The following is a 17,489-nucleotide window of genomic DNA, read 5'->3' on the forward strand; positions in this document are numbered from 1 at the left end:
GCCCGTGGCCTACATGGTGCTTTTGTGGCCACAGTGATTTTGCTCCTGGGAGCTCTTCAACGGATGCTCAAAGGTGTCCCTCACAGTGTTGTGTTCCCAGCGAGTGACATATTAGAAGGGCACAGCATCCTGTTCCTATGACAGAGGAGCTGGCCTCTCTCTGGTAGCCCATCTTCATGCCCTTGGGATGGGCTGGCAGTTAGCTGTTAGGAGTTTTGGAACTGCGTCTCAGAGTGTTAATCTAGAGAAACCTCTCTCCCTGCTTACATAGTTCTATACAGATATAAAAACATAACATTACATATATTAATCACATAGATACATACTGATGTTTTATCTATGTGATTTATATAAGGTTTTCATGAAAATTGTGATAGTTATTTAACAGGTCATATTTAATTACCTGTTGTCCATGTTTTAAGTTTCCATAATAAAACTTTTTTAAAAATCATTTTAAAAAGAGTCATCGTTCTTTGAACATGAATTATAAGAGGACACAGGACGTTGGACATCTCACCTGTTATTTATGGATTACCCTAATGATTAAGTAGAAAAATACAGACTAGAGGCAGGAAGACTGCTATTCAAATCTCAGTTCTGCAGTCTGAGCCATTTTCCTTGGGCAAATTATTTAATCTCTGTGACATCAGCTTCCTCATTGATAAAAATGGAAATAATGCACTTAAGCCCATTTGAGTAATTAAATGAAGTAGAATGTAAGAAATCGTACATCTCAATGAGTTAGGGAACCCATTCATTCACAAATGGTATTTGTTGAACATGTATTAGGCACTAGGTCTCTTAGCTTGCATTTAAATTAGTGGCAGATCTTGATACGGTGAGAGGAAAAAAATTGTATTTTCTACTGCCCATTCGAACCTCATTTGTGAGCTAGCCTTTGACAAATCATAGGTTGGGCCCTTGTATTAGAGTCCTACAGCTTTTGAAACAAAGCGCCACAGGCATGCTTAAAACAAAATAACTTTATTGTCTGACAGCCCCTGAAGCTACAATTCTGAAATCAAGTTGCTGGCAGGGCAACAACCCCCCAACCACCACTACCGGAGCCTCTAGGGTGGATCCTTCCTTGCCTCTTCCATTTACTGGTAGCCCCAGATGTTCCTTGGCTTATGGCTGCATAACTTCAATCTCTCCTCCAATATCACATGGCCGTCTTTGTTCTGTGTCCAAATTCCCTTCTTCTTATAGGGACACCAGTGATATTGGATTAAAGGTCCACCCTAAGAAGCTCATCTGAACTTGATTACATCTGTGAAGACCCATTTTCAAGTAAGATCACATTCACAGACACCAGATGTTAGGACTTCACCCTATCTTTTAGGGGAACACAATTCAACCTGGAAGAGTCCCATAGGTTTCTCCACTCTCTAAGATGATAAAAAGTCCTCCAGACGTTTTTGTTCTCAAGCTGAGACATCTATTCTGCTGTAATAATTACACACCTCCTTCCATAATCACAGTTCAGAGCTCCTTGCCTCCCCAAGCTGGGAGCACCTTTAGGCCTGAAGTTCCTGCTAAGAGTAACCAACTGCAGTTCCAATAAAAAGGTCACCAATCCTCAACCTTCTAGGAAGGCCTCTTGGGTGGAATTCAAAATAGCTCAGATTGGCTTGCCCTTTGGTGGCTCAGACCTGGTCGTGAGAAACACACATCCATGACCATTCACTTTGTGGAAATGCTATCCCTAGCCGTTTCAACATTAGCCCATTTATAAGGATTACAGGCTGAATACTGGAAGATATATATTGTATATTTATACATAACCATTCTCTTTGCACGTCAGGCACCTTTTATTTCATTCCTTTTCCTGGAACCAGAGCCAAAACTTAGACTGAAAAAGTCTCACTTTAACATTCCATTGCAGTTTTCTTCATTTCTGATAGAAAAGCAGTCGAGTGCAGTATCAATGACCTTGTATTTCTAAACAGAATGAGCTTGGTTTGTCTCAGAAAATTAAGTGACAAGAGACAAGCAGATGGGCTCTGTTCTGCTCTTTCATCCAACCAAGATAATATTTGCCAAGCAACAGCCTTGATGGATCCTTTACGCTGAGGATAGGTCAGCACTGCGGAGCAGGATGCGGAAAACAAGGTTGTATTAATGAAAAAGGTGTGAGAAGGAATTAGGAGACAGGGTCTGGCCCTGGGTCCATTATTAACTAGCTGGTAACCTTGTAGAAGTCACTCATGAAGGTCAAATAAGTTAATGCACTTGAAAGCTCTTCTAAAAATTATACATATTCAAGGTGACAATCTGTGGCTTTTAGTAAGAAGTAATATAGTTTTGTCACTAAACTCGCTTATTTCTTCACATAGAACATCTCTGATTCAGTCTTTTCTTCTCTGTTCCATTGCAGTCAGCCTGGTCTCAAGTCAAACCACTTTAGTAACTTCCTAATGTGCATTTCTTCCCCCCTCTCCACCCCCATTTTATCCCCAAAGGAAATGTTCCTAAGGCCTCTTCCTTCCTGTTGTAATGCTCAGATCCTGTGAAACAATAAACAAGAAAAGAAAATATGGCTGTTCTTTTCCCTATCCCACTCCCATCCTTAGGCCTTGGCTGTGATTCAACTAAGGCATTTGGCTTGAGAAAAGATAAACAAGTAAATAAGTGAGTGGGGCGGCAGGGGAGGGGGGGGTGGGGTGGGGAGGCGGTGGTGGCGGGGAGTGGCGGGAAATAGGTGTAAATGTATTACATTGAGGGAAAACAACCAGTTAAGTGAAAACGGAAATTTTTCAGCTACTTCATGGTTTCAGGAACTCCACAAACACTCTGAAGAAGATGTCTTTACCATTACAGCATGTGTGTGTGTGTGTGTGTGTGTGTGTGTGTGTGTGTTCTCACTCGCTCTCAATCCATGGCCATTTGGCTTCCACCCCTATTCCATGGATGTTGCTCTGGACAACATCACATCTCCATTACTGTCCATGCTCATAGACGTTCTTCGGCCTAATTTAACCTCGCTGCAACATTTGACATTGTTAAACACTTCCTCTTTAAGGGTTCTCTTCTTTTGGATTTTCTAAACCCAGATTTTCTCTCCCTCTCAAGTGAGTTCTTCATCCTCTGCCTATTCCTTGCTGCTGATGTTCTGAGTGCAGCCCCAGGCAGCCTGTTCTCTCCTGACACCTCTCACTAGAATCCCTTCCTGTGATTCCAGTCACCACTCATCACTCACCACTCAAGTGCTGACTCCAAAATCCACATTTCTGCCTCTGACTGTCCTCCTAAGACCAAATCCATATAGCCCACATCCTACTCAGCTTCTGTGCTCCATCATACCAAAGACACCTTAAACTGCACAGCAGATCCGAGCTCTTCACTGTAACCCCAGTTCACATTTTCTGCTCTCTAAGGAATAGAATCCCTCAAGCGAAAAACCTCGTATCTTTCTGTCTCCTTCTGTCTCTGTCTGCCTCTCTGTCTCTCACTTATATACATCTATCTCTCCTCCAACATCTAATCAAAAACCTAGTCTTGTTGATTCTACTAAATATCTCTCAAATATATCCTTTTCTCTACCTCCACTGCCAACATACTGTCATCACCATCATTTTCTTATATAGACATGAAAGGTTGTTGTTGAATTACGCGCATACACCGGGATTCTTGGCCCCCGGAGGAGAAGAATTCAATCCGGGGCCAGAGACGAGGCTTGATCACTCAGAGCTTTTGTGTAATAAAGTTTTATTAAAGTATAAAGGAGATAGAGAAAGCTTCTGACATAGGCATCAGAAAGGGGCAGAAAGAGTACCTGCTTGCTAGTGTTAACAATGAAGTTACATACGCCAAAGAATGTCTGGAGGTTGTAAAGACCTCCCATAATTTACATTTTAAGATAACAGAATTAGCCAGAAGGTTTAATCCAAAGACTGTCCTTAGGCAGGATACATTATTGTTATATAATCCTAAGGAATGTGCAGAAAGAAAAAAGTTTGTCCTTTCTTCCTCCTTGAGAATTCCAGACCCCTCTCTCCTTGGGAACCCCTAGACTCCCTATCAACCTGCCTAGGAAATGACTCTCTCAGACATCTCTCATAGCCTTGTGACTGGTCTCCTTGGCTCCAGAGTGGAGAATGGAATGCTCCCGTTATTCCATCCTCATCGTTTCAGCCAAATAATCTTTCTAAAACACAGATCTGATTAATGACTTCCCACTTACAAAATAAAGTTCAAACTCATGGACCTATCTTAATAAGGTCCTTTATGATGGGGGCCATTCTTGCCTTTACATCTTCAACTCTGTCGTCCACCTTGATGTCTACACAGCACCATAGTATGTTGTCACTTCCTAGAAGAGGCCATCTTCTAGTAATCTAGTAATCTTCCTAGCCTTTGCACGTGCTATTTCTCCCACCAGAAATATTCTTTCCTCACCTCATTACCTGGCTAAATTCTGTTCACTCTGAGGGTCTCAATGGGCTTTCATGGCTTCCAGGGAGATCCCTCAAGTCTAGGTTGGGTTCAGTTCAGTTCAGTTGCTCAGTCGTGTCTGACTCTTTGCGACCCCATGAATCGCAGCACACCAGGCCTCCCTGTCCATCACCAATTCCCGGAATTCACTCAGACTCACGTCCATCGAGTCAGTGATGCCATCCAGCCATCTCATCCTCTGTTGTCCCCTTCTCCTCCTGCCCCCAATCCCTCCCAGCATCAGAGTCTTTTCCAATGAGTCAACTCTTCGCATGAGGTGGCCAAAGTACTGGAGTTTCAGCTTCAGCATCAGTCCTTCCAAAGAACACCCAGGACTGATCTCCTCTAGAATGGACTGGTTGGATCTCCTTGCAGTCCAAGGGACTCTCAGGAGTCTTCTCCAACACCACAGTTCAAAAGCATCAATTCTTTGGCACTCAGCTTTCTTCACAGTTCAACTCTCACATCCATACATGACCACTGGAAAAACCATAGCCTTGACTAGACGGACCTTTGTTGGCAAAGTAATGTCTCTACTTTTCAATATGTTATCTAAGTTGGTCATAACTTTCCTTCCAAGGAGTAAGCGTCTTTTAATTTCATGGCTGCAGTCACCATCTGCAATGATTTTGGAGCCCTAAAAATAAAGTCTGAAACTGTTTCCACTGTTTACCCATCTATTTCCCAACCTCTTTATTCCTAGAACACCTTCCCTCCCTCATCTTCAGCACTGTGTTTCATTTATCTGAGCCCCACCAGACTACTCACAGTTGCAGGATCCACATGTCCCCTGTCCACCACTGTACCCTATTGACTAGAACATTGCCTGTTTCAGGGTAGGCTTGTCACAAGTTTTGCTGACTGAGTGAAGTAAATGTGTAAGTATATAATAAGCCAGTCCGTCCTAAAGGAGATCAGTCCTGGGTGTTCATTGGAAGGACTGGTGTTAAAGTTGAAACTCCAATACTTTGGCCACCTGATGCGAACAGCTGACTCATTTGAAAAGACCCTGATGCTGGGAAACATTGAGGAGAAGGGGACGACAGAGGATGAGATGGCTGGATGGCATCACTGATTTGATGGACATGAGTCTGAGTGAACTCCGGGAGTTGGTGATGGACAGGGAGGCCTGGCGTGCTGCGATTCATGGGGTCACAAAGAGTCGGACACGACTGAGCAACTGAACTGATACAATAAATTACTCTGAGAAGATGCCGCTCCTCAAATCTTGTGAATTACCTCAATGGAAGGGGTTCTCTATGAAAAATAATCCATTTTATATAAAGATATTAGAAAAGCAATTCTATCTTGTATTAAAATGGTATTTCCTTTTTAAAATATTGTGCCTAACCTTTCAAAATGTGTTCCTAATTAGGTAATAGCTCCTGAGAACAATGCAAGCATTATCGTTTGTTAAAGTCCAACAAGTCTTGCCAGACAGTCTAAAAACTGCCCATCAAGGAATGTCACTCCATCCATAACCTCCTCTGTTGGTTCTGTAGGAAAGAGTGCTCCAGTGGCAGACTTTCTCCTCGGCCTAGAGAGTCTCTGGCGTGGCATTTTACTGGTTTCTCTCCTGTGCTTTGACACTTGGAATGAGGCTGCTGCTGCCACAAAGTCCAATGCCTAGTATCCTTGGCAGAGAAAATATTTCTCCAGTTCTATCCAAATTTATCCTCACAGGCCAATAAATCAGTACACAAGGAGAATGTGTGGTAATTTTGACCATCTGGAATTTTTTTTTAAGGCACCAGTGCTTATGGCAAACTGCCCAGTCCACAGTAGCTGTAAACAGCTGGACATTAGCTCAGGGGCCTGAGCACAGTCCCCTCACCACGTAACAGCACCACCCCATGATCTAGGGCAGGGGAGCTCCTTCTTCAAAATCTTTGCTTTGCCAGTTTGATTTCAAAGAAAGCAGCTTCTGCCATTTTCCTTCCCATTATCCTCATAGGATAACAAACTGGATCTAGACTCTGTCAAGCATTGTAACAATCACAGTAGTCAAAAGGAGAAGTGAGAAAAGCAAAATATCAGTGCAATATGATCAGTACAGTTATGAGTGAATTTTTAATCTGCCTTTTCCTGTCAAAATGATACTCTTTTATCCTTAAGTTGATCAGAAGCTTTGAGAGAAAAATGAAAAGGGAATAACTTTTTCCCCATGTGTGCCTGTCTCTGGGACCCTTCTAAATCCCACTGTCCTGCCCAGGCCCACTCTTTGGAGACCTGGAAGAGCCAGGAGGTAGTTGTCACCTCTAGTGTGTGTCCATGTGTCCGGCCTGAAAAGGCAATCATGGATTAACCATTCTTGCAGGAGCTGAGCAATCAGAGCAGAGAGTCACCTTTCCCATCTTGAGTCAAAAGGCAGGATTCCTGTCCCAAAGGGGAATTATCCTCCCATGAGGAGGAGGGAGAATAATAATACTTTGCTTTAAAAATAACGGTAAGACTATAGGAAGTCAGAGTGCGTTTCTGTGTGCAGCAGTGAACATGCTGTTAGTGTGGCCAAAGTCTCCTGCCTGAAGCTTGCCTGAGCCAGCACGGGTGGGATTCACATGGGGAGAGAATAAAGGAGTAGCCTTACCAGGAAAAACAAACATCCCAGGGGATAAAAACAAACAATTTAGGACTTCCCTGGTAGTCCAGTAGCTAAGACTTTGTGCTCCCAATGCAGGGGTCCTGGGTTTGATTCCTGGTTAGGGAACTAGATCCCACGTGTCACAATTAAACAGTTTGCATGCCACAACTAGAAAAAAAGATCCTACATGCTGCAGCTAAGACCCAGTGCAGCCAAATAAACTATTAAAAAAAAAAAAAAAAAAAGAACAAGGTAAAGCAAAAAAAAAAAAAAAAAAGACAGACTGTTTTTTATTTTTCCCTTAAATATCCTGACAGGATGGGAGAGATGGTGATTTTCACCATTAAAGGCAGTATATTAAGTATAGCTAATTAAATTCTTTACCACCAGGAAAAATTGTTACTAAGGAAACTGCTCCTAAACCAGCCCCACTGGTGGCCTTGCCCTGTAGCCAAGGAAGGATTGGAGGGAAGGAACAGTTGACATGTCCAGCCATCCTAAGGTTGCTGTAGTTGTAGTTTGAAGTGCAGCCTGGCATGAGCTCTATGTTCTGCACTCAGTGTTTTACATTCATCATGTCACGCAGGGCTCACAGCAATCCTATCCAGCAAGTGTTATTCCCATTTCAATGTGGGTAACAGACAAAGAGAGATTCAGTGAGGTACTCAAGGTCACACCACAATTCAGTGGTAGAATTGGGATTCTGACCACATCTAACTCCAAAACTCCTGCTTTTAATTGCTATTCCAAACCTAGAGAATGTTTGCATGTCTTACAGACCCTGAGTCAACCACAGAATTTAAAAATTGTTGGTCACCAGAAAATTATTCCTTTAACAAAGATTTTCTCTTATTGTGGTTAAAGGCAACAACAATAAGGAAAACCAAAAGATTGGGGGAGGAAAGTCAGGAACTACCCAGACATCCCACTGTACTAATAAATTAACTATCTCCATTTTTTCATGTTTCTTCCAGTCTTTGTCCAATCTGTATACAGAATTATGCATAGTTTCAAATGACATTTTAAATAACTAGTTAGTATTGAAGTGATAAATGCATCAAATAAGCTGTCTCCTCAAAAACATATAGAAATTATTTTAATTCTTCCCTCCACATTTTGGGTTTCATTTCTGGAACTGCAGCAACAAAATCTTGAGTAATTCTGATTTCACACAGCATATGTGAGAATCAGAGAACCTGCTGGCTAATTGGAGATGAGTCTCCACTGGAAACAATCACATAAAAACAATATGTGGTAAATTCCTTTCCCTGATAGCTTCTCAGGATACACCAAATTAATCCCACCAATGAGCACTGTTTCAGATGCTCATGCTCTGGGTCTCTGTATCAGCATTTTCACAACTATGTTCTGGAAAACCCTAACACCACACACACATGCAGAGTTTCAAGGTAATTATGTTTAGGGCTCACTGCTTGTATTAACCCTCTTCAGATCAGATCAGATCAGATCAGATCAGTCGCTCAGTCATGTCTGACTCTTTGTGACCCCATGAATCGCAGCACGGCAGGCCTCCCTGTCCATCACCAACTCCTGGAGTTCACTCAGACTCACGTCCATCGAGTCAGTGATGCCATCCAGCCATCACATCCTCTGTCGTCCCCTTCTCCTCTTGCCCTCAATCCCTCCCAGCATCAGAGTCTTTTCCAATGAGTCAACTCTTCACATGAGGTGGCCAAAGTACTGGAGTTTCAGCTTTAGCATCATTCCTTCCAAAGAAATCTCAGGGCTGATCTCCTTCAGAATGGACTGGTTGGATCTCCTTGCAGTCCAAGGGACTCTCAGGAGTCTTCTCCAACACCACAGTTCAAAAGCATCAATTCTTCGGCACTCAGCCTTCTTCACAGTCCAACTCGCACATCCATACATGACCACTGGAAAAACCATATCCTTGACTAGACGAACCTTTTTTGGCAAAGTAACGTCTCTGCTTTTGAATATGCTATCTAGGTTGGTCATAACTTTCCTTCCAAGGAGTAAGCGTCTTTTAATTTCATGACTGCAGTCACCATCTGCAGTGATTTTGGAGCCCAAAAAATAAAGTCTGACACTGTTTCCACTGTTTCCCCATCTATTTCCCTCTTAGAGAGTTTAAATGATCATTAGCATGTGAAGCGGAGAAGGCGATGGCACCCTACTCCAGTACTCTTGCCTGGAAAATCCCATGGATGGAGGAGCCTGGTGGGCTGCAGTCCATGGGGTCGCGAAGAGTCAGACACGACTGAGCAACTTCACTTTCACTTTTCACTTTCATGCACTGTAGAAGGAAATGGAAACCCACTCCAGTGTTCTTGCCTGGAGAATCCCAGGGACGGGGGAGCCTGGTGGGCTGCTGTCTATGGGGTCGCACAGAGTCGGACACAACTGAGGCAACTTAGCAGTAGCAGTATGTATCTATTAATCCCAAATTCCTAATTTATCCCTGCCCCTCTTTCCCCTTTAGAAATCATAAGTTAGTTTTCTGTGTCTCTGAGTACATTATCTGGTAAGTAAGTACATTTGTATCTTTTTTTTTAGATTCCACATATAAGTAATATCACATGATATTTGTTTTTCTCTGACTGACTTCACTTAGTATAATAATCTCTAGGTCCTTTCGGGTTACTGCAAATGGCAATATTTCATTCTTTTTTATGGGTAATTAGTATTCCATTGCAGAGAAGGCAATGGCAACCAACTCCAGTACTCATGCCTGGAAAATCCCAGGGATGGCGGAGCCTGGTGGGCTGCCGTCTATGAGGTCGCAGAGTCAGACACAACAGAAGCGACTTAGCAGCAGCAGCAGTATTCCATTGTGTGTGTGTGTGTGTGTGAGAGAGAGAGAGAGAGAGAAAATATACCACATCTTTTTCTTCTATTCCTCTGTTGATGAACATTTAGGTTTCTTTCATGTCTTGGCTATTGTAAATAGTACTACTATGAACGTTGGGGTGCATGTATCTTTTCTAATTAGAGTTTTGTCTTTTCTGCATGTATACTCAGGAATGAGATTACTAGATCACATGGTAACTCTATTTTTGTAGTTTTTTAAGAAACCTCCATACTTTTCTCCTTAATGACTGCACCAATTTAATTTCCCACCAAGTGTGTAGGAGGGTTCCCGTTTCTCCGCACCCTCTCCAGCATTTATTATTTATAGACTTTCTGATGATGGCCTTTCTGACCAATGTGAGGTAATATCTCATTACAGATTTTTTTTTGGTTGCTTTTTTTCACATATCTCTAGTAATTAGTGATGTTGAGCATTTTTTTTCATGTGCATGTTGATCATCTGGATGTCTTCTTTGCATAAATGTCTATTTAGGGCATCTGCCCATTTTTTGATTGAATTGTTTGTTTATATATTAAGATGTATAAGCTGTTTGTATATTGTGAAGATTAAGTCCTTGTCAGTTGCATTGTTCACAAATATTTTCTCCTTGTCTGTAGGTTGTCTTTTCATTTTGTGTATGGTTTCCTTTGTAATGCAAAAGCTTATAAGTTGCTTAGGTCCCATTTGTTTTTTTGCTTTTTGTTCTGTTACTTTAGAAGATGGATCTAAAAAAACTATTGCTGTGATTTATGTCAATGGTTCTGCCTATGTTTTCTTCTAGGAGTTTTATGGTATCTGGTCTTAAGTTTTGGTCTTAGTCCATTTGGACCTTATTTTTGTGTGGGGTTAGAAAATGTCCTAATTTCATTCTTTTACATGTGGCTGTCCAGTTTTCCCAGCACTACACACTATATTCTCTCCACTGTACATTCTTGACGTCTTTCTCACAGATTAATTGACCATAAATGTGTGGGTTTATTTCTGGGCTCTCTATCCTAGTTCCATGTGTCTGTTTTTGTGCTAGTAGACAGTTTTGTTTACTGTAGCTTTGTAGTATAGTCTGAAGTCAAGGAGTGTTATTTCTCCAGTTCTGTTCTTTCTCAAGATTGCTTTGGCTATTTGGGATCTTTGATTTTTCCATACAAATTTTAAATTTATTTGTTCTAATTCTGTAAAAAATGCCATTGGTAATTTGATAAAGATTGCATTGAATCTATGGATTGTGTTGAGTATTTTAACAATACCAATTTTTCCAATCCAAGTACATGGTATATCTTTCCATCTGTGTGTTGTCTTCAATTTCCTTCATCAACATCTTCTAGTTTTCTGAGTACAAGTCTATTGCCTCTTTAGGTACTTTTATTCCTAGGTATTTTAATCTTTCTGATGCAATGGTAAATGGAATTGTTTCCTTAATTCCTCTTTCTGATAGTTCATCATTAATGTATAGAAATGCAACAGATTTTTGTATGTTAATTTTGTACCTACAATTTTATCAAATTCATTGATAAGATCTCATAGTCTTCTGGTGGTGTTTTTAGGATTGTCTTTGTATAGTATCGAGGAGGGCATGGCAACCCACTCCAGTACTCTTGTCTGGAGAATTCCTTGGACAGAGGAGCCTGGCAGGCTACAGTCCATAGGGTCGCACAGAGTTGGACTCCACTGAAGCGACTAAGTAGCAGCAGCAGCCTGTATAGTATCATGTCATCTGAAAACAGTGACAGATTGACTTCTTTTGAAGTTTGAATTTCTCTTATTTCATTTTCTTCTCTGGTTGCTATGACTAGGACTTCCAAAACTATGTTGAATAATTCCTGATCTTGCATGTGGGCATGTGTGCTCAGTTGCTAAGTTGTGTCTGACTCATTGTGACCCCGTGGACTGTAGACCACCAAGCTTCACAGTCCATGGGATTTCCAGGCAAGAATACTGTCGTGGGTTGCCATTCCCTTCTCCGGGGCATTTTCCCAACCAAGGGTTCAAACCCACATCTCCTGTGTTGCACGCAGATTCTTTACATCTGAACCACCTGGGAAACCCTATTCCTGATCTTAGAAGAAATGATTTCAGCTTTTCACTGTAGAACATGTTGTTAACTGTGGATTTGCCATATATGGTCTTTATTTTCTTGAGGCATGTTCCCTCTATGCCTACCTTCTGGAGAGTTTATCATGAATGGGTGTTGAACTTCATCAAAAACTTTTTCTGTATCTATTGAGATGATCATATGGCTTTTATTCTTCAGTTTGTTAATGTGTATCATATTGATCAATTTGTAGATATTGAAAAATTCTTGCATCCTTGGGATAAATCCCACTTGATAATGGTGAATGATACTTTTAATGTATTGTTCAGAGTCAGTTTGCTAGTCTTTTGTTGAGGATTTTTGCATCTATATTCATCAGTGACATTAGCCTGTAATTTTCTTTTTTTGTGATATCTTTGGTTGTGATAGCTTTGTCAGGGTGATGGTGGCCCCATAGAATGAATTTAGAAGTGTTCCTTTTTCTGCAATTTTTGGGAATAGTTCCAGAAATTTCGGTGTTAAGTCTTCTCTAAATGTTTGGTAAAATTCACCTGTGAAACCATCTGGTCCAGGATTTTTGTTGTTGGGAGTTTCTTAATTACTGATTCAATTTCAGTATTTGGAGTTGGTCTGGTCATATTTTCTATTTTTTCCTGGTTCAGTCTTGAAAGATTGTGCTTTTCTGAAAATTTGTTTCTTCTGGGTTATCCATTTTATTGGCTTAGCTGCCCTAAGTAATCTATTATGATGCTTATTATTGGGCTGATGAAAAAGTTCATTGAGATTTTTCCATCTGATGTTACAGAAAACTTGAACTAACTTTTTAGCCAACTGATTATTTCTGTGACATCAGTTGTAACTTCTCCTTTTTCATTTCTGATTTTATTGATTTGGTCTCTCTTTTTTCTTGATGAATTTCACTAAAGGATGGTCAATTTTACTTTTCTTTTTGAAGAACTAGCTATTATGTTCACCCACAACTATCACAACATTGTTAATCAGCTGTACCCCAATTATGAAATAAAAAGTTGTTTTTTTTTAAGGCACAAGGGAAAAAAAAGAACTAACTTTTAGTTTCATTGACTTTTTTCTGTTGTTAGTCTCTATTTCATCTATTTCTGCTCTGATCTTTGTGATTTCTTTCCTTTTCCTAACTTTGTATTTTAATTGTTCTTCTTTTCTCTAGTTCCTTTAGGTGTGGTTGTTGTTCAGTCACTAAGTCGTGTTAAACTCTTTTGCAACCCCACTATCAGACAGTAGCCCACCAAGGTCCTCTGTCCATGGGATTTTCCAGGCAAGCATACTGGAGTGGGTTGCCAGTTCCTTCTCCAATTCCTTTAGGTATAGTAGTAGATTACTTGAGATTTTTATTATTTCCTGAAGTAAGCTTGTATTGCTATAGACTTCCATTGGAACTGCTTTTACTGTGTCACATACGTTTTTGTTTTCATTTGTCCATGGAATCTCTATTCAGTCCCTGGAATTCTCTAGGCCAGAATATTGGAGTGGGTAGCCTTTCCCTTCTCCAGGGATTCCCAACCTAGGGATTGAACCCAAGTCTCCTGCATTGCAGGTGGATTCTTTACCAGCTGAGCCACAAGAGAAGCCCAATAATACTGGAGTGGGTAGCCTATCCCTTCACCAGAAGATCTTCCCAATGCAGGAATTGAACCTGGGGTCTCCTGCATTGCAGGCAGAGTCTTCCCATTGGAGCTATAAGGGAAGCCCTCCTTTAGGTATAATAGTAGATTATTTTTCTTATTTCCTGAGGTAAGCTTATATTGCTATAAACTTCCATCTTGGAACTGCTTTTACTGTGTCACATAGGTTTTTGTTTTCATTAGTCTCTAGTATTTTTTATTTTCTCCTTTATTTCTTCAGGGATACATTGGTTGCTTAGTAATACATTGTTTAGCCTCCATGTATTTGTGTTTTTTGCCATTTTTTTATAGTCTCATAGTGTTGTGATTGGAAAAGAGCCTTGATATGATTTCAGTTTTCTGAAATTTACTATGGCTTGTTTTGTGGCTTGGCATATGATCTATCCTGGAGAATGTTCCATGTGCACTTGAAAAGAATGTGTATTCTGCTGTTTTTGAATGGAATGCTCTATAAATATCAGTTAAGTGTATTTGATCTAATGTATCATTAAGACCTGTGTTTCCCTATTGATTTTCTCGCTGGATGATTTGTCCATTGATGTAAAGGGGGTGTTAAAGTCTCCTACTATTATTGTGTTACTGTCAATTTCTCCTTCCATATCTATTACTATTTGCCATAAATATGGAAGTGCGCCTGTGTTGAATGCATATATGTTTACAATTGTTATATCTTGGATTGATCCCTTGATTATTATGTAATGTCCCTCTTTGACTCTTATAGCCATCTTTATTTTAAAGTCTGTTTGTCTGATATAAATATTGCTACTCTGGCTTTCTTTTGATATCCATTTGCATGGAATACCTTTTTCCATGCTCTCACTTTCAGTCTGTCTGTCTCTGGATCTCAAGTGAGTCTTTTGTGAGCAATATATGTATATATATACACACATATATATTTTTTATTTATATGTATATATAACTTGTTTGTGTATTCAGCCATTCGGTTTTTTGGTTGGAGCATTAGTCAGTTTACTTTTAAGATAATTATTGATATTTATGTTCTTATTGCCATTTTAAAAATTATTTTGGATTATTTTACAGATTTTTCCTCTTTTGTTTTCTTTGATGCCTATCCTTAGTGTTACATTTGGATTCCTTTTTCTCTTTTGTGTGTATGTCTATTATGGTTTTTTGTTTTCAGTTACCATGAGGTGGTTGAACAGTCGTATATATATATACACACACACACACGACCGTATTGTTGCTGATCTCTTAATTTCAAATGCATTTTTAAAACCTGCATTTGTATTCCCAGGGCTTCCCTGGTGGCTCAGAGGTTAAAGCGTCTGCCTACAATGCAGGAGACCCAGGTTCGATCCCTGGGTTGGGAAGATCCCCTGGAGAAGGAAATGGCAACCCACTCCAGTACTCTTGCCTGGAGAATCCCATGGAGAGAGGAGCCTGGTAGGCTACAGTCCATGGGGTCGCAAAGAGTTGGACACGACTGAGCAACTTCACTTTTGGAGAAGGCAATGGCACCCCACTCCAGTACTCTTACCTGGAAAATCCCATGAGCGGAGGAGCCTTGTAGGCTGCAGTCCATGGGGTCGCTAGGAGATGGACACGATTGAGTGACTTTACTTTCACTTTTCACTTTCATGCATTGGAGAAGGAAATGGCAGCCCACTCCAGTGTTCTTGCCTGAAGAATCCCAGGGATGGAGGAGCCTGGTGGGCTGCCATCTCTGGGGTTGCACAGAGTCAGACATGACTGAAGCGACTTAGCAGTAGCAGCATTTGTATTCTCCTCCCCTCATGATTACTGTTTCTGATACTGATTTTGCATCTAATTGTTTTGTGTATCCCTTAACTGCTTATTCTGGATATAGATGATTTTAATACTTTTGTCTTTTAACCTCCCTGCTAGCTTTATGTGTGGGTGATTTTCTTCCTTTTATTGTGTGTTTGCCTTTTTCCAGTGAAATTTTTCATTTCATAGTTTTCTTGTTTCTAGTTGAGAATTTTTCTTTTTCATGTAGAGAAGTTCTTTTAACGTTTGTTGTAAAACTGGTTTGGTGGCGCTGAATTCATTTAGCTTTTGCTTGTCTATAAAGCTTTTGATTTTTCTGTAAAATCTGAATGAGAGAAATGTCTATTTAGTTCTTTGGCCCATTTTTTGATTGGGTCATTTATTTTTCTGGAGTTGAGCTGTAGGAGTTGCTTGTATATTCTCGAGATTAGTTGTTTGTCAGTTGCTTCATTTGCTATTATTTTCTCCCATGCTGAAGGCTGTCTTTTCACCTTGCTAATAGTTTCCTTTGATGTGCAGAAGCTTTTAAGGTTAATTAGGTCCCATTTGTTTATTTTTGCTTTTATTTCCAATATTCTGGGAGGTGGGTCATAGAGGATCCTGCTGTGATGTATGTCAGAGAGTGTTTTGCCTATGTTCTCCTCTAGGAGTTTTATAGTTTCTGGTCTTACGTTTAGATCTTTAATCCAAAGAAGACATACAGATGGCTAACAAACACATGAAAAGATGCTCAACATCACTCATTATCAGAGAAATGCAAATCAAAATCACTATGAGGTACCATTTCACACCAGTCAGAATGGCTGCGATCCAAAAGTCTACAAGCAATAAATTCTGGAGAGGGTGTGGAGAAAAGGGAACCCTCTTACACTGTTGGTGGGAATGCAAACTAGTACAGCCACTATGGAGAACAGTGTGGAGATTCCTTAAAAAGCTGGAAATAGACCTGCCTTATGATCCAGCAATCCCACTGCTGGGCATACACACTGAGGAAACCAGAAGGGAAAGAGACACGAGTACCCCAATGTTCATCGCAGCACTGTTTATAATAGCCAGGACATGGAAGCAACCTAGATGTCCATCAGCAGATGAATGGATAAGAAAGCTGTGGTACATATACACAATGGAGTATTACTCAGCCATTAAAAGAATACATTTGAATCAGTTCTAATGAGGTGGATGAAACTGGAGCCTATTATACAGAGTGAAGTAAGCCAGAAAGAAAAACACCAATACAGTATACTAACGCATATATATGGAATTTAGAAAGATGGTAACAATAACCCTGTGTACGAGACAGCAAAAGAGACACTGATGTATAGAACAGTCTTATGGACTCTGTGGGAGAGGGAGAGGGTGGGAAGATTTGGGAGAATGGCATTGAAACATGTAAAATATCATGTATGAAATGAGTTGCCAGTCCAGGTTCGATGCACGATACTGGATGCTTGGGGCTGGTGCACTGGGACAACCCAGAGGGATGGAATGGGGAGGGAGGAGGGAGGAGGGTTCAGGATGGGGAACACATGTATACCTGTGGCGGATTCATTTTGATATTTGGCAAAACTAATACAGTTATGTAAAGTTTAAAAATAAAATTTAAAAAAAAAAATCTGAATGAGAGCCTTGCTGGGTAGAATATTCTTGGTTGTAGGTATTACCCTTTCATCTCTTTAAATATATCATGCCACTCCTTTCTGGCCTGCAGAGTTTCTGCTGAAAAATCAGCTGGTAGCCTGATGGGACTTTCCTTGTGTGTTATTTGTAGCTTTTCTCTTGCTGCATTTAATATTCTTCCCTTATCTTTAATTATTGTAATTTTGATTACAGTGTGTCTTGGTGTGTTCTCTCTGGGTTTATCCTCTATGGGACTCTGAGTTTCCTGGACTTAGAAGGCTGTTTCCTTTCCCAAGTTAGGGAAGTTTTCAGCCATTATGTCCTAGGTCCTGGTGCACATGAGATTTTGTGTGAGCCCTTCAAGAGTGAAGTCTCTTTTTCCTCCAGTCCTGTGGGGCTCCTGCAGTTAAGCCCCACTGGCTTCATAGCCTCATGCTTTGGGGGCTTGTCTTCCTGGTGCTGGACTCCCAGGCTAGAGGCCTGACATGGGGCTCAAACTCTCATTCCTGAGGGAAAACCGCTGCAAAATAATTTTTCTGCAGTTTGTGGTTCACCCACCTGGGGCATATGGGATTTGACTGTATTGAG

The 17,489-nt window shown here is 40.7% G+C and overlaps 1 protein-coding gene and 1 non-coding gene across 7 annotated transcripts in view; both read left to right on the top strand.

Moving 5' to 3' along the window:
* Positions 1 to 17,489, top strand: part of PEX5L (peroxisomal biogenesis factor 5 like) — a 318,150-nt gene that overhangs the window by 228,198 nt on the left and 72,463 nt on the right. The window lies entirely within an intron of this gene.
* Positions 14,795 to 14,866, top strand: TRNAC-ACA. Its single transcript has one exon. It is a non-coding gene; the product is annotated as a tRNA-Cys (tRNA).

The sequence above is a fragment of the Bubalus bubalis genome, chromosome 1, assembly GCF_019923935.1.
Source record: "Bubalus bubalis isolate 160015118507 breed Murrah chromosome 1, NDDB_SH_1, whole genome shotgun sequence".
NCBI classification, from domain to species: Eukaryota; Metazoa; Chordata; class Mammalia; order Artiodactyla; family Bovidae; genus Bubalus; species Bubalus bubalis.